The sequence below is a fragment of the Macaca fascicularis genome, chromosome 6 (assembly GCF_037993035.2).
Source record: "Macaca fascicularis isolate 582-1 chromosome 6, T2T-MFA8v1.1".
Taxonomy (NCBI): domain Eukaryota; kingdom Metazoa; phylum Chordata; class Mammalia; order Primates; family Cercopithecidae; genus Macaca; species Macaca fascicularis.
Window position 1 is genome coordinate 23,194,617 of NC_088380.1, and position 18,580 is coordinate 23,213,196.

The 18,580-nt window shown below is 37.5% G+C and overlaps 1 protein-coding gene and 1 pseudogene across 5 annotated transcripts in view; both read right to left on the reverse strand.

Annotated features, from left to right (window-relative positions):
* LOC135971507 (beta-1,3-galactosyl-O-glycosyl-glycoprotein beta-1,6-N-acetylglucosaminyltransferase-like) overlaps positions 1 to 12,746 on the reverse strand; it is a 28,152-nt pseudogene extending 15,406 nt beyond the window's left edge.
* Positions 1 to 18,580, reverse strand: part of CDH12 (cadherin 12) — a 1,136,530-nt gene that overhangs the window by 874,578 nt on the left and 243,372 nt on the right. The window lies entirely within an intron of this gene.

An 18,580-nucleotide genomic window follows, 5' to 3' on the forward strand; every position in this document is an offset into this window, starting at 1 on the left:
CTCTCTTTTAAGTGACTGAACCTAAAGATCATGAGCCTCAAAAATGAAAGCAAATAAAAGAGAGAAAAAATTTAAAAATATAAACCTTATACACCTAGTATATCTATATTGATATGAATTATACAATGACACATGGAATTACAAGTTGATATATCCTATGATTAAAAAAACATGTAAAATCTGGATCTTTTAATTATTGTGATTATCTTTCACAAAATAAGCAAATATTTAATATAAAACTGATTATACAGTTGAAATTGCTAAACACTGCATTATAGAGATTTTTCTTTCCTCATCAAATACTCCTTAGTAATTTTTAAGAAATCCAACACAAAGATAAAGCTTAATCTCTAAAATTCATTCCAACTAGTAAGAATTCAAAAGATCTAATATACTTATTTATGTGACAAGAATGCAAATTAAATTACTGTTGTCTTACTCTAAAAACAATATGTGCAGGTTGTTTTCAATAGCAATTAAACACTGTTTTAATTTTAGTGGGGCATCTCCATTTGCTCAGAGTATTACACTCCAGTCAGGGCCTATTTGCAGGTCTGTTCTATTGCACAGGCTGTATGTTTTCTCCTCTTTTCTTTCTCTATTTCAACCAAGTCTCCCTTTCATCTCGTACATTTCTCTTGACATTAAAACTATGTATTTTATTCTATTGGCGGCTTGTCCTGAAGATAATTGTAAAATCTGTCTTTTTCCAATTATGAGAGGTGTTCCATAAATTCTTTGGGGTATATTCATTTTGAGATGTGCGCGCATAACTCCCATTAATGTTGCCCATTTAAACTTGATCTATTGCTTTCCTTTTCTCTCTAAGTGACTCCAGCCTCCCGTTAATGCAGTTTGTTTATAATCTCCAAACTCCCCCTTACCTAAATGCAGTCTCTTACAAATGCTTTGCATGTAGGTCATTTATTAAATTGTAAACCAAAGTAATATAAAATCAACTAGGTTTTTGGAAGGCGGAATATTATTCTTTTTTGGACGCCTTCTGCCACTATGTGAAATAGAATATTTGAGCTTGGTCAACTGAGGAAGAGTAACCTTGCACTAAAAATAAGCCTAGCTATAAAAATAACTTGCTTGGATTGATCAATGAAACAATGACCTGAAAAAAATTAATATCACAGAAATTAGAGTCTAGATAATATTTTTAAAAAGAGCATGTTTGTAATTTCACAGTTGAGGTTGTATTACTAGTCTGTAAATCCATTTATTGCTGTAAATATGTAGTTGAAATATTGTAAATAAAATTCTCCTGAATGTAGCCAGTCTGTAAAACAAGTTCCTGTTTTTTCAATACTTCATCTCATTTTCTTCAACTTTTATTTTCCAACTTCCAAAATGCCTCATACTGCTAAGCTGAAAGTAGCTGAAATGAGCATTTTAACTTATGGATGCCAATTTGGATTGGAAACAACTATGTATTTATATTAACTTAAACTTTATGGGGGCAAAATGATTTGTTTATCACATCTTGATATTCGAAGTTCATTTCAGGAACATATTGCTGAGGGGAAAAATACAAGGACTGGCTGTTCTCTGTTCACCAAATGTTTCAGAAATTTAGTGCAAAATGTACGTTTCTATTAGCCTTCCTTCAATTAGTGATTCATAGCTATCTTGGATTTACTTCTCAGTGTAACACTTGGCACAGTTTACAGTTATTCAGAACACAGTAATGTCCCCAAACATTAAATAATTATCTCCACCATCTTTTACACAAACAGCTCTGTTCCCCCTAATTTCAACTGATGCTCAAACAGTCGAACAAAAGTGGCTGTTAAATTTTAATGAAAGTCCATATGAAAAAGACATAAAAACGACATATTATTAAATATAAATATATTTAACAAAATTGTTATTCCTTTATACACTGTATTTTATATGGCATTGGTTCTTTCTAATGCTGGAAATTCATCTTTATGATCAATTAATGCAAGATGCAAAACTGAATATAGTACTTGACTTATGAACCCAGAAAACACTAAGAGCATAGCTGACACATCCTATGCATCTATTCACAGATCATAGCCAAGTCAAACACAGATACAAAGTTATTTTGGCAGATAATTTCAAGGAAAATGCCTGGATTTGCAATAACTATTCTATTACAAAAATTGATATGCAAGGTCATGATGTGCCTGAGAACAATTTAATCATTATAGTAATTTTTACATTTATGTATTCATTCATTCAAAGATAGCTAGATAAATAGGGAGGTTAAAAATGAGCTATATAAGTATGGTTATTTCATATTCACTGTAAATTTTTGCTAGAAAGTAAACTCATTAAGGGAATGAACCACTTCTCTTCCACACATCTCCTATGCCTAACCCAACACCTAATACATACAAGAGGTTGGTTGGTTGTAGTTATTATAACAGTAGTCTTCATCTTCAATATCCACCACTAAATTTTAATTGTGAATCCCATACCCTACAAATTCAATAATTGGTAGTAACGAGAAAAATGTTTTTAAAAAGCCAGGCATGGTGGCTCATGTTTGTAATCCCAGCATTTTGGGAGGCCGAGACCAGGTGGATCACCTGAGGCCAGGATTTTGAGACCAGCCTGGCCAACATGACGAAACCCCATCTCTATGAAAAATACAAAAAATTAGCTGGGTGTAATGGCGGACACCTGTAATCCCAGCTACTCTGGAGGCTGAGGCAGGAGAATCGCTTGAACCCAGGAGGCAGGGGCTGCAGTGAGCCAAGATGGAGCCATTGCACTCCAGCCTGGGCAACAAGAGCAAAACTCCATCTCAAAGAAAAAAAAAATGTTTTACAAAAACAATATGTCTCAGTAGAAAAAGAAAATAAAATCTGAAAGTTAGGATGTAGATGAGCAAAATGTGCTGGATACAGGAAAAAGACAATCTGACTTCATCAAATGACTCAGGATTGACTAATAATGTTGGCCAGAAACCATGACTGGTATTTAAAAGTCCAGGGAAGGATGATTCATTGCCTCACTGACTTTTTGTTATTTAATATTTTAACACATGATCTTAGCAAACGTGGGATTCAGTGTTAACAGTGTGTGGAATTAACTAATTTACAGGCTTCTGTTTTCAATAACTACTCTCATCTTACCAATCATCTATCATGAGCATCTCTTCTTCTGAAACAGCAGATCAGACATGTCATCTGTAATTTATATCTTCCACCAGAAGTGTTACTCTTATTTCAGTTGACAATAGTTATCTGTCTATTGCCAAACTTTGGTACAATTAAAACCACAATGAAATGCATGAAACATCCAGGGATCAAAGCCTGTTAATTTAGGTTAAAACAAGGGCCTCAATTTTTACCAATTTCTTTGTGATTCTGATCCACGCCAAAGTTGAAGAATCACTGGATTTCTCTTTCTATTAAAATAAATTTAAACAAAACAAAACAAAAAAATAGGTACCTCCCTCTCCTACTGATTAATCAAAAACTTACATATCCATCAACCAAACTTGCCCCTTGTTGTTCACCAATACTCTCTCATGTTTACATATTTTCTTTCTCATTATATTACATATTACCATAGTTTAAACAGTTCGGATAAAAACTAATTTTTAAAAGAAATTTATCTTAAATCAATTTAACTTTAAATATGTAACTTATAGATAGATAAGCTACAACTTTCAAATTTTAACCAGGCCCCACATATCATATGCACAGATGAGAAGGTTGTGCTTTATTAGGTCAAGCTTTCTTACAGTACATGAGTGAGAAACCTAACTCCACTGCATACACTATATCTAAATCTTTGCATCTCTGTTTCTCTGCCTGGACTCATCTTCCTTCCCCACCAGATCATGTCATGGCTGATTCCTCATTATTCATGCCTCAACTCAAAAGATTGATTGATTATCTTCAGAGCATTTATTAATGTCTGAAATTTCCTAATCTGTTTTTTTCACTTATATTTTGTTAATCTCTTATCTATAGAGTATTTGTTGTCAAAGATCTAGAAGTGTGCCTTACATATAACAGGTGATCAATAAATATTTATTAAATAAATAAGCAAATACAAGGCTAAATGAGTAAAAACAGTATGAATGCTTTGTCTATTGGAGTTATCTTTCATAATTAACGTGGACTTTCATGATACTGTTCAAGTATTTTAATGTGCAGGTCTTCAAGTTAATTGGTAATTTATCTCAAAATAGGGAATTATATATCTCTTCCATTAAAGTAACTTTACAAAATAAAATTATACTACAAATTATCAAAGATATAGGTAATATTTGATGAGTTAATTGAATCAATTGGTCAGGAATGGAGAACATTCTGAAGAACTGGCTCTCCTCCCAATCAGTTTACTCATTTTAGCACTAAACTGAAAATTAGAAGACCTGAATTCTAACTGTATCAATAATCTAAACTAAATTTGTGGTTTGGGTTTGTATTGAAGTAAGTGCTCAGATGATGTAATCCTGAAGTTCCATTTCCATTTCAACTTTAAGGTTCTGTGAATGAAATGGAAATGAGAAGGTAAAGATAACTTCAGCATTCTCCAGTAAATACAAAAATAAACATACTGATATGGTTTGGCTGTGTCCTCACCCAAATCTCACCTTGAATTGTAGTAATTCCCATGTGTTAAGGGCAGGACCAGACGAAGGTGATTGGATCATGGGGGCAGTTTCCCCAGTGTTGTTCTCATGATAATAAGTGAGTTCTCATGAGATCTGATGGTTTTATAAGGAGTTTTCTCCTTCACTCGGCACTCACTCTCTCTCCTGCAGCCCTGTGAAGAGGTGCCTTCCACCATGATTATAAGTTTCATGAGGCCTCCCCAGACATGTGGATCTGTGAGTCAATTAAACTTCTTTCCTTTATATATCACCCAGTTTGGGGTATTTCTGCATAGCAGCATGAGAACAAACTAATACACGTATGTTGCCCAAAGAATTCATAAATCCTCGGAGTTTTTACGAAGTTGATAGTTTGCTTATAATCTACATTCTGCACACCAACATGGCACAAGTATACATATGTAACAAACCTGCACGTTATGCACATGTACCCTAGAACTTAAAGTATAATAATAATAATAATAATAAATAATCTACATTCTGTAAGAATTATAGTAAAAACATCTTGTTTGTATTACACTTTGGTTACAATTTAGAATTTAGTTAATAATTCACAAGGTACTTTCACCTACGTTATCTTAATTGACCCTGGCAACTATACATGTATGCACACAGCCCTATGTATGATCAGAGATGGTATCATTCCTACCATCCCCCTCCTTGTAGCTCCCAAAATAAGGTAATCAATGTTTCTAGAAGTGGTTCCCTGACATGTGCACAGCTGGAAGTCATTGGCCTTTTTGACTGAGTCAGTATTCTAGGTGATAATATTGCTATTACCTCCTTCGTGCTGGATCTGTTTGCAGCCTTACTGCATGCCTTATTAGCTCTCACTTGTGTTTAAACATGGTTGCCAAAATTCAGAGCTTTATGATTGATGTTTTTTCTCATAAGATGTAGGCCCACATATCCAACAGCCTGCTAGATATTGCCAGTTGCATACCCTACACCTGTATATGGTTCAGCATCTCTGAACATGTCTCTCTTAAAGCCGTTCTTCAATCCTGTCCCCTGATACAGAAAATTGCACTATTCATTATTCAGTGGTCTAAACTAAAACCTCAGAAATCCTCCTTGACAGAAGAATACTGGGCTGGTGATAAGATTCGGGAATAGGCAACATTGGTAGTAAAAAATGCCAAAGCTACTACTTGGGGGAGTGGAAAATAAAACAAAAGGAAGGATAATAAGTATATTTCTGTTCCTAACTTACAATTTTCCCTTTTGAGAGTTTCTAGCCTAGGTGACTTTAAATTCACTGGGCTTAAATCTAGCCTAGAAATAACACCCTCTGGCCACTGCCCCAGTGCATTCTTACAGTGCACGCTGATAAATCATAGTAAAAATATATCCTCCCTTTTGAAATTTGCCTACAATTCTTATCATTGAAGTTTTATGTCCTTGGATATAGAAGGTATTTTCATTTTTACCAACTCTGTAAAAAAAAAAAAAGAAAACTACTTCTGGATTATTTAAAATACTATGAAAATGTATCAGTTTAGAGTCCAACACCAATGGTATTATATGAAATATTCGATAGAGCTACCCCAGAATAAAGTTTCCAATTTAGACAGGGTGAACATTAGTATTATTCAAGTAGAATATTAGTAAATGTACTTACGTATGTATCAAATTGAAAGATGTGTATAATTTCCTTATGAGTAATACATTTATAATGCACATCGTTTTTTGCCTTTAATCTGCAAACAAACATATCCTAATAAATTCTTATATTGTGTATCCTCTGCTCAAAGAAGAACACTTTGGACAATGGCCATTGCTGTGATTATTGTGGATTTATGTAGCTTTCAGGCACACACTGTATTTTTGTTTCTGGCTAAAATCTATTTAGCATCTAGCATATTATTAAAATATTTAAATATTATTCACAGATTGTCTCAATGTGAAAAAAAGACATGCAGACTCTGGAGCTAAACACCTCCAGTTAAATCTGGGGTTATAGTTGTGTGCTGTTGGGAAGGTCCTTTTACTTGCTTCATCTGCATGATGGGGGTGATAGCATACCGGCACTTGTTGTATAAGATTATTATAAGCATTAAATAAGTTACTATACGTGAAGCATTTGAAATAGCATCTGGCACACAATGCTATTCAGTGTCTCCTCTTAGTTTTGATGTTGCTGTTACATATCCCGGAATACTATTGTCTGGTTCCTTCTATTTGTTTCTACTCTGCCCTGAAAGGTAACTACTGTACTAAATTCTATTTAAAATTTTGTATTCATTTGTAGAGTTTTAGTACATATGTATCTCTAGTTTTAGCAAGTATATGTGTATTTATTACTTTTTAAGATCTTTATGGAGCTTTACTGTATATAAAAATGGTGCTTTACTGTACTGAATAATGCTTTTTGCTATCCAATACTGGTTCTAATGTTATCTACAGTGTTGCATAGAGTTATATATCCCTATGTGACTCCATATGTAATGTACTAGAAATTAATTTTCCCTCCTCTTATAAATATGTATTTGTTATTATTGATTTTTGAATAATTTTTAATAATGCCATCTTTTTCCTTTGGTACTATTTAGCAAAGTTTATCTTTTTTTTTTTTCACCTGTCTACTGTCATCCTTTACATAATTTTATATGTATAATCTAGTGGAATAAGCTGAGGGTCCATTTTGGCTTGACATATTTGGAAAACACACTCCATAAAATGTGTGACTTACAGTAATTCAAGTATTTCAGTCCTAGTAGATTCAGTACAATGACAATTATATATTTAATTGGCAAAGTCTTCCCTTTAATAAAATAAAGCACATAGAACTGTTCATAATACCTATGATGTGGTTATTTATATTTAACATTTTTAAATGAAGCTATTATCAGGGTAGAACTGGCCACTGAAGAATTTTTATTGCACACTTGACATTGTGCCAGAAATTCTTAGGAGCAGATATTGTTAAGTGATATGTTTCTTTTAATATATTTGAACACACTTAAACTAACATTCAAAAAAAAAAAAACCAACATAAATTTTATTATTTTTTATTTTTTTAACTATATGATCCTATGTTTTCTTAAAAATTTTAAGTTCAAGGGTACATGTGCAGTTTTGTTGTGCTCACCCACCTGGCAACACTCATGTCACGAAGGTTTGTTGTACAGATTATTTTGTCACCGGGTATTAAGCCTAGTACACACTAGTTATCAGAAAACGGAATTCTACATGTTCTCACTTATGAGTGGGAGCTAAATGATGAGAATGATGGACCCATAGAAGGAACAACAGACACTGGGATTAGAAAAACAACATAAATTTTAGTCTAAATTAGTGTGTAGAACTCATAGAAAATAAAGAAGTGACGCTAAAGAACACATGTAATAAACTATGAAACAGTAGACAGAAACAATATCTTGTGGCATGCCAAGGGGGCAAACTAATCACACATCACACAGCTTCACTAACCAAAATATTTTACTTGGTTTTGAAGAAATTTCCTTTCATCTGAAGGGAAGATGATTATCTTTAGACAGTCAATTATTTTTAAGTTATCGACTGGGTACTTTCTTTACATGTGTAATTTAATCCTTACATCTCCCAGATGCAACGTTACTCCATTTTACAGCTGTGAAAAATCAAATGAGTCTAGAGGCCCTAGATGAACCTTTCAAAGGGGTAGATTTTAGGAAACAAGGATGGAGTGCAAATGCAGGATGATTTCACTGCAGTCTCGTTTTCACCTTTGAAAGGAAGAAACTGGATATACTATGCTTAAGAACAGTGCTGTCTGCCGGGCGCGGTGGCTCAAGTCTGTAATCCCAGCACTTTGGGAGGCCGAGACGGGCGGATCACGAGGTCAGGAGATCGAGACCATCCTGGCTAACACAGTGAAACCCCGTCTCTACTAAAAATACAAAAAAAAACTTAGCCGGGCGAGGTGGCAGGCGCCTGTAGTCCCAGCTACTCGGGAGGCTGAGGCAGGAGAATGGCGTGAACCTGGGAGGCGGAGCTTGCAGTGAGCTGAGATCCGGCCACTGCACTCCAGCCTGGGTGACAGAGCGAGACTCCGTCTCAAAAAAAAAAAAAAAAAAAAAAAAAAAAAAAAAAAAAAAAGAACAGTGCTGTCTGTATTACTAGAAGCTTTCTCAAAAATTTAGATTGCAATCGTACAATTGGATAATCAGTATACAAGACATGTAAGACACATTCAAAGGGAATAACTATATATGCAAATCAACCATTAAGTAGAGATTTAAAGTACTTATTTTCCTTTTAATATTAGCAATTGAATTAGATTGTCATTTAAAATAATTTTTCCAATTATTAAAGAATTCATAATTTACTGATGCATATCAAAATAATTAGCTGTCCAAAAAGAGAAAAGCTTGTGAAATTCTGTAAAAGGGCAAGACTTCTCTCACCTATGACTTGCTTTCATTATGTTGATTCAATAAATGCCACAGAGTTTTATTCAACCAAGAATTTATGCCTCTGATTACTACCAAGTGACAGACTCAGTGTTTGGCTTAATCTTGATATTCTATTGAGTTTAACCACATGAAATAAAACAAACCTGGCATTTTGGAATAATCCAGCAATTAAGGAAAACTATCATTACCTTATAAATAACTAAAATAGTACAAACAAAAGGAAAGCAAGTAACTACAAAATAAAACTTGCTTCTTGTTTTATTATTTCCTCCAGGTTCAAGGTCATCTTGTCAACTATTCATTGTTTTCCTAAAGCAATAATCAAGCCTCGTATGGAATGAAACCATAAAACTCATGCAGAAGATTCAAGAAAATACATGAGTGAGAGAATACTGTAAATAATAATTGTCAATTAGGAATATAGAATACTATATATTTCCCACAAAACATACTCTTCCTTATGAAATGACAGGTGATATACTCTTATGTCAATAACTATGCATTACAGTTACTTCTAGCTAACACCATGTTTCACTTATGATACACTATATTGTATTTGGCATTTTGTGATGCCAGTTCCTTTCAGATTACAAAAAATAATACCCTCATTAACAGAATTATAAATATTTGAATGCTGTGCCAACATTTAACTCATATCTGCCAATCAAAAAGGGAAAATGTTCTTTATTGATTGGAAAAAGGATCTTGTTTGAAGATAATTGACTCTGAGTCTTTCATTGGCATAATACCACCTCCGGAAGAAACATATGCTCAACTTAGAAAACAAAGCTTAGATGTAAGAGGCTGATCACTTTCTCCTTACTCAAGCACAGTTCCTATTGACTTGAGTGAATATTCTGTCTGCCCATGATATAAGGATTATAGATCATCTAGTCCGTTTCGGAAGTTTAAAAATGTCTTTAAATAAGAAGCTTACCCAGAAGCAGGGCACAAGAAATACAGAAAACCATAAATCTCTCATAGAAAAAGATGTGGGTGGGGTAACCAACAAAATAGTAACTATTGAAAAAAATAAAAATAAATGCATGCATAAATAAGTATTTTACCACACTAAAATAGTTACTGCTAAGATGTTGGTAAAAATGAGATGCTGAGTTTGGGAAATGTTAAGTTTCAGATAAGCAACAAATACAACATCCAAGTAAAAATGTCCAGTGGCAATAGATTAAAAGAATCTGCTGTTTAGTATTGAGGCAGAGAGTGGAAGCATACAGACATACCTACATTTATGTACACACACGTAGCTGCAGAAGAGGAGCCCAGTGCTGGAGCACCAGGAGATTACAAACCTAAGTATCAGGGAAATAAGACATGGCAGTAATGAAAACTGAGAAACAGTAAGAAGTGTGGTAAAATCCTGGCAAGTGTGGTTACCCAGAAGCCAAGGAAAGAAATGGTCCAAAGAGGAGGGAGAAATCTACTGTTCAAATATTCTTGGGGGTCAAATACTTTGTTCTCAGAACTGACCTTGTGGTTTATAACAGGACTTTAATAAAACCAGGTTGGAGGACTTATAGGTATGAAAATAGGATTGTTTAGGGTTCAAAAGAGAAAAAGAGATGAACCATTATAGATATTAGGTATGGATACCACTTTTAAGGAGTTTTCCTTTAAAATGGCCCAAGAAATGAATTGTTGGTCCAAAGAGAATTGGCTTCACCAAGAGTGATGTTATGCTAATGGGAATGATCCAGAAGAGGAGTGATGCTAGTGAGGCCAGAGAGAGAGAAGCATATGTAAACATGAGGGCAGTAGTGGGTGAGAGCCAAGGGAATCTAGTTCACAGGTGGAGGGTCTGGTCTCTCTTAGGAACACAGACAATTCACCACAGCAATGAGATGGAAGGAAGAATATGTGAGCTATGTTTCAGAATATAGGAAATCCAGAGTGTGTGGACTGGACACAGAATAATATCCATCCAGGCTACTGTGAAAATGATGATGATCATAAAGTTATTGGTAGGTGGTACATTTTTGCAGGTAGTAAATATCAGCTATTTCTCGGGTATGGGGTGTTAAGGCTTATGCTATTTATTGGGTTCTCCCATGCCCAACACTTGTGGATATCAGAACAGAATTGCCAGAGTTATGTTCATGATCACAAAGCTGTGATTCTTAACACCAAACATTCCTTATCCAGAACTGAGAAGCAGTAAACTGTCCCAAGCCACACATGCAGCTACAGAGAATCTTGACCTTTCAGACATGACTGAGGCTCACCTTTCTCAGATAAGCAATCAGCTCACTTTAATAGTCTAGGCATCAATCAATACAATTTAAAAGGGAAGGATATTACCCCCTCCCATAAAGTCTTAAAAGAGAAATCAGCATCACTAAAACTAAAGTGTCACAAATGCATAAAATGAAGTATTCAGTGAAAATATTACATCTAAAAAATCTTCATTAAAGATAAAAACACCAACCAATGTGCTCTCATGTTGTGGGCCAAAGGGTCTACTGCCTTGGCCTGTAGTCCTCTGGGGAGCCATGTGGCAGAGAAGTCTGGGCACTGTTGCGCTCACCCACCTGGCAACACAGGTGCAAATGTAACAGAAGGCAATGTTGGGCTCTCACTTGCTCCAAAGTGAGAGAGATATGCCAGCAATGAAAACTGAGAAATAATGAAATACTCCCACATCCAAGATGGCCACTGACCCTAGAAGGCATCCCTTCACCATCAGCTCTGGTCAGTGACACTCTTGGAAGTGGCTGGAAGTGAGACTTCCCTCTCTCTTCTGGGCTCCTTGATCACCCACAGGTGATGGTTAATTTTATGTATCAACTTGGATGTTGTTTTTGTATGAGATTAGCATTTAAATCAGTGATCTTTCAGTAAACAGGCTACCCTCCATAATTTGATGGGCCTCATTCAGTTAACTGAAGGTGTGAATAGAAGGAAAAGTTCTGCCTCTGGGAGCAAGAAGGAAGCATCCATCAGGCTGTCTTTGGACCTCAGCTGTACTGTGCACTCCAAGGTGTGGAGTCTGCCTGTCCACACTGCAGATTTGGACTTGCCAGTCTTCTTAATTGCATGAGCCAATGTTTCATAATAAATCTCTTTCTCTATATATACACATTCTTAGTTCTACTTCTCTGGAGGATCCTGACTGAAGCACCCATGAGAAGCTGAAGGACCTTCCATCAGTCCCTCCTGAGAGGCAGAGAAGGAAAATGTCTATAGCCTAAGGACAATGTTCTCAGATGACAGCACAACTTCACTCCCTGCCCCTGCTCCCCTGAACTCAAAGCTGAAGGAGCTCCCCTAGAATTTTGTTTCCCTCCCTCATCCCCACCTCCCCACCTCTGAAGGCTGGGCTAATCCCAAGAGCCAAGTGGGGAAGTGTGGTGGCCAACGTGAAGGCCAGGTCCAGGGTCTGCTGACCTCAGGTGCATCCAGCCCCAAGCTGAGCACATGCAGGGCATACAAGTAGCTTGTCCCTTACTCCCCGCAGGCCTTTCTTGTGTAGGGCAAAGTCAGGCCATCACTCTACCAGCCCATAGGCTGCTAGCTATGGCTGTGCTTGGGCTCTTTCCTGCACAGCTTTAGCAGTACCTTGGTGTGCTTGTTTTCCATCTTGCTCTTGGGCACTTGGTAGCAAAGGAGCCAGCCCATGAGGTCCTTGTGCAGGTAAGCATTGGCCATGGGTCATCTGCATCTCCATCTCCAGTTGTGCTCTTGACCAGTAGGCTGACGAGCAAGAGCAGCTCTGTTGGGGTGGCCATGGGCAAGTGCTGCTGAGTTGTAGTGCAACTAGTAGAGCATTCCTAGCTCAAACACCAGCTGGATACTGTCCTCTATTATTGTCCAGAGGCAGAAGGAAGGCCACAAAGTTGAGGAAGGACCCCCACCACTGGCATCAAGTCATCAGCAGTCAGGAAAGCAGCTTGTTGTTCCTGTTCCACATCCTTAGTCCCAGCATCCAGGAGAACCAGATCTTTGAATTTAGGGGCAGGGTCTGGTCCTCCTGGTCATACACTCACAGGATCCAGTTGATCATGAGCTGTGAAGCAACATGAGATGTCTAGGACCTCTGTGTACCTGTAGTACCAACTCCCTGTGCCATGTCACGGGTGCCACTGCTTTCTAGGATGTAGCCATAACTGTACTGGTATGGTTTGGCTCTGTGTTCCCACAAAAATCTCACCTTGAATTGTAATAATCCCCACATGTCAAGGGCAGAACCAAGTAGAGATAACTGAATTATGGGAGCAGTTTTCTGCTATGCTGTTCTAGTGACAGTGAGTGAGTTCTCACAAGATCCGATGGTTTTATAAAGGGCTTCCTCCTTCACTATGCACTCATTCTCTCTCCTGCAGCCCTGTGAAGAGGTGCCTTCTGTCATTATTGTAAGTTTCATGAGGCCTCCCAAACCAAGTGGATCTGTGAGTCAATTAAACCTCTTTCCTTTATAAATTACCCAGTCTTGGGCAGTTCTTTATAGTAGGATGAGAATGGACTAATACATTAAATTGGTACCAGGATAGTAGGGCACTGCTATAAGATACCCAAAAATGTGGAAAAACTTTGGAACTGGGTAACAGATACAGGTTGGAACAGTTTGGAGGGCTCAAAAGGAGACAGGAAGATGTGGGAATGTTTGGAACTTCCTAGAGGCTTGTTGAATAGTTTTGGCCAAAATGCCAATAATAATATGGACAATGAAGCCCAGGCTGAGGTGGTCTCAGATGGAGATGAGGAATTTCTTGGAAACTGGAGCAAAGGTAACTCTTGCTTTGCTTTAGCAAACAGGCTAGTGGCTTTTTGCCCCTACTCTAAAGATCTGTGGAACTTTGAACTTGAGAGAGATAATTTGGTGTGTCTGATAACAGAAATTTCCAAGGAGCAAAGCTTTCAAGAGGAAGCAGAGCATAAATGTTTAGAAAATCTGCTGTCTGACCACGAGAGAGAAAAGAAAAACCTATTTTCTGGGGAGAAATTCGAGCTGTCTGCAGAAATTTGCATAAGTAATGAGGAGCTGAATGTTAATCACCAAAACACTGAGGAATATGTCTCGAGGGCATGTCAGAGACCTTCGCAGCAACTCCTTCCATCACAGGCCACATTAGTCCATTTCACACTGCTGATAAAGACATACCCGACACTGGGAAGAAAAAGAGTTTTAATTGGACTTACGGTTCCACATGCCTGGGGAGGCCTCAGAATCATGGCAGAAGGCAAAAGGCAAAAGGCACTTCTTCCATAGCAGCAGCAAGAGAAAATGAGGAAGAAGCAAAAGCGGAGACCCCTGATAAACCCATCAGATCTCCTGAGACTTATTCACTATCACGAGACTAGCATGGAAAAGAATGGTCCCCATGATTCAATTACCTCCCTCTGGGTCCCTCCCACAACACGTGGGCGTTCTGGGAGACACAATTCAAGTTGAGATTTGGTGGGGACAGAGCTAACCATCTCACAGGCACTGAGGCCTAGGAGGGAGAAATGATTTCATAGGCTGGGCCAGGACCCTCTGCTGTTTGCAGCCTCCAGACTTGCAGCACTGCATCCTAGCCGCCCCAGCTATGGCTCAAAGAGGCCAACATACAGCTCAGGCCATTGCTTCAGATGGTGCAAGCCCCAAGCCTTGGCAGCTTCCACATGGTGTTGAGCCTGAGGGTGCACAGAAGTCAAGAATTGGGGTTTGAAAACGTTCACCTAGATTTCAGTGGATGTATGGAAACACCTGGAAGTACAGGCAGAAGTTTGCTGCAAGGGAAGAGCCCTCACAGAGAACCTCTGCTACAGCAGTGCAGAAGAGAAATGTGGGGTTGGAGCCCCACACAGAGTCCCCAACTGAGGCACTGCCTACTGGAGCGATGAGAAGTGAGCCACCGTCCTCCAGACCTCAGAATGGTAGATGCACTGACAGCTTGCACTGTGTGTCTGTAAAAGCTGCAGACACTCAACACCAGCCCATAAAAGTAGCCAAGAGGTGGTGAGAGCGGCTGTTCCCTGCAAAGCCACAGGGTTGGAGCTGCCCAAGGCTGTAGGAGCACACCCCTCGCATCAGCAATGACCTGAATATAAGACATGGAGTCAAAGGAGATCATTTTGTAACTTTAATGTTTAATGACCACTCTATTGGATTTCAGAATTGGATGGGGCCTGTATCCTCTTTGTTTTGGCTGATTTCTCCCATTTGGAACAGGTACATTTACCCGGTGCCTTTACCTCCATTGTGTCTAGAAAGTAACTAACTTGCTTTTGATTTTACAGACTCATAGGTGGAAGGGACTTGCCTTGTCTCAGATAAGCTATTGGCCTTGGACTTTTGGGGACTTAAGACTTTAGGGGACTGTTGCAAGGGCATGATTGTGTTTTGAAATGTGAGGACATGGGATTTTAGAGGTGCAAAAGGTAGAATGATATGGTTTGGCTCTGTGTCCCCACACAAATCTCACCTTGAATTGTAACAATCTCCACCTGTCAAGGGTGGGACCAAGTGGAGATAATTGGATCTGGGAGTAGTTTTGCCCATTCTGTGCTTGTGATAGTGAGTCTTCATGAGATCTCATGGTTTTATAAGGGGCTTCCTCTTCATTCAGCACTCCTTTTCTCTCCTGAAGAGGTGCCTTCCACCATGATTCTAAGTTTCCTGAGGCCTTCCCAGCCATGTGGAACTGTGAATAAATTAAACCTCTTGCCTTTATACATTTTCCAGTCTCAGGCAGTTCTTTATAGTGGTATGAGGACAGACTAACACACATACCAAGGCAGGGAACAAGTGAGCCTGGAAGGGCATTGCTACATGACCACTGTGGATAGCCAGGTCTTCCAAATCCTGGAGGAACCACCTAGATTGTGTGCATGTGTGCATGCATGTATGCAGGTAAGGGGCATGGTGGGAGTGGGTGACACCCTATTGTGAGAATGCATCCACCTAGCCTTTACTTTCTCCAAGGCCTTAAAATCAGCTTCTTTATAATTATCTTTTTTTTTTTTTTTTTTTTTTTTTTTTGAGACGGAGTCTCGCTCTGTCGCCCAGGCTGGAGTGCAGTGGCCTGATCTCAGCTCACTGCAAGCTCCGCCTCCCGGGTTCACGCCATTCTCCTGCCTCAGCCTCCCGAGTAGCTGGGACCATAGGCGCCCGCCAGCTCGCCCGGCTAGTTTTTTTTTTTTGTATTTTTTAGTAGAGACGGGGTTTCACTGTGTTAGCCAGGATGGTCTCGATCTCCTGACCTTGTGATCCACCCGTCTCGGCCTCCCAAAGTGCTGGGATTACAGGCTTGAGCCACCGCGCCCGGCCCTATAATTATCTTTAGAGTCTCATCTTAAGAAGGAATGCAGTGGAACCCAATGTAATCCAGGCCCTCTCAACTACTTGTTTATACTTATGCACATAATGTATTTTAACGCTTCACTCATGTCACTTGTTAAGCTGGAAAAGTGCTTTTTCTTTGGCATCCCAGGGAATCTCTACTAATATATATGTTCTCTCTTTGTACTCTTACAGCACTCATCACACACTTACAACACTCATTATATAATCTGAAGTTTCTGTCCTAAGTGTTTGCCTTTCCTAGTAGGCTCTAAGAATAGCTATTATGTCTTAAGTATCTTTATATCTCCAATTCTTAGCTCAGTGCTCAGAATATAAATGTTCACAAATTCCTGCAAAATTGTTCATGTGCAAAAATATATATGTATGCAGTCACACATATACGGAGAAGAGAAATGCTCATTCTAAGCAACTGAAATCAATTTCTTTCAAGAAGAGAACTGCCTTTGTTTAGAAAAAATGCTTTGATAAGCCGTTTTTGAATGCAGCTTGATATTAAGGGTAGGAAGTGATATTAAGGGTAGGAAGAAAAAAATGTATAGCTAATTACTTCAACTCTAAAAAAACATGCAGGAAATTCCTTAAGTCTTCGGTACAGTGTGTCATCTACTCACAGCTATGTGTTTGTATTTTTTGATTGTTGTTTATTCTGTTCTGTGTTAGAGTAAGTCAAATAAAGTAGCAAAATTAAATGTCGTTAGAAGAGGTAAAGCACATGCTAGTGTATAAGCTGATTTATAAACCGAATTAATACATTAGTGAAAGATATTTGAAAACAGGTGAGCTTCCCCAGTTCCACCTGTGGTAGACATTGATTTGCTGCTTACTAATTTCATTTTCTCTTCTGCCTGGGTGAATTGCTAAACTACAACTGCAAACGCTCCCTATATATTTGTTCATGTGACTAAGTTCTATACAAAATAATGTAGTTTCCAAATCTGTTTTGTTCAATGGGAAATTCTCTTGGTGACTATATTTTCTCCTTGCTTTTACTGCTGACTTGATACAGACAAGCACAGAAAACTTGAAAAATATGCAAAAAGCTACAAGATGGAAAGAGACTAGGTTCTTTTATCATGTCTTGGAAGATAGGCTCTTACCAAATGGAACATCCATTTTAGACTTTAGATGAGCATGAAGTAAATTTTTATTCCATTGAGTCATCACACATTTATAATATTTAGGAAGTTTAGCAGATTTCTGCATTAATGCATATAAATAAAATATTCAATTAACATGCAAAAATAAAACCAATCTAGTAAAAATGTATTAGATCCTGCAGATGTAGGATAATGCAGTTTTTATATTACTTCCATACTTCAGTTATGTCAATAATTCTCAGTTGATTTTCTCTTATACTTTGTAGAATCTCAAAAAATCTGATATATGTTGATTTAAGTGAAAAGAATGAAGCTTCCTATTCACTGTGGTAAATACAGAATAAAATATCTCTCATTTTTATAATTATATTCAGTTCAATTATGAAACATTAGATTCTTAATCTTCTATTTTAGTATCTTGTTTTACTCTTCATTGTAGTTTTCACATATTTTTTGCTATGCTAATGTATCAAATATACGTTTATTAAACTTTACTAAAATATCTAATTATCCTTCAATATTAAAGAAGATAAATATTTTGATCACTTTCTATATATGTTGGTTATGGTGGAAAATAATTGTATTAACATCATGTAAATATTATTACAATTCTACATGGTATACTCTTTGATAGACGAGGATATATATGAGGCATTAAAGACTAATTTTCCCAACATGACACAGAATTCAAACATACTGCTATGACTTCATCTCCAAACTGTTTACTTGAATCTGTGGTATTCATCAGTATTATTGCCGTCAATACTGTCAACTACCACATTACATACATCATCGCTGGAATTTTTATTGCCCTCCTAACTTATGCTATATACTCACGATGTGAAAACCTATTTTTATCCTAGATATTTCTTGTATATTTCAGACACATATTTCTTTCCTCTAGATATTAGTATATGGAGGAAATTATGGCATCTCTGACTTATCCCAAAACTGAACTTTTATACACACTTAATCTTTCCCCTCTTTCTACACTTAAACATTTGTGTAGTCACAGACTTGATGAACACTCCGTCAACTGAAAACATTCACTTTGACAGTTAAGTCACAGACTTGATGAACACTCTGAATTCATTCTTCTGTTTTGCTCCCCATATTCAATAAGTAAGCAAATTTTGTCAATTCTGGCTCTTAGCTCCTTCTTAGCATCACCCTGTTA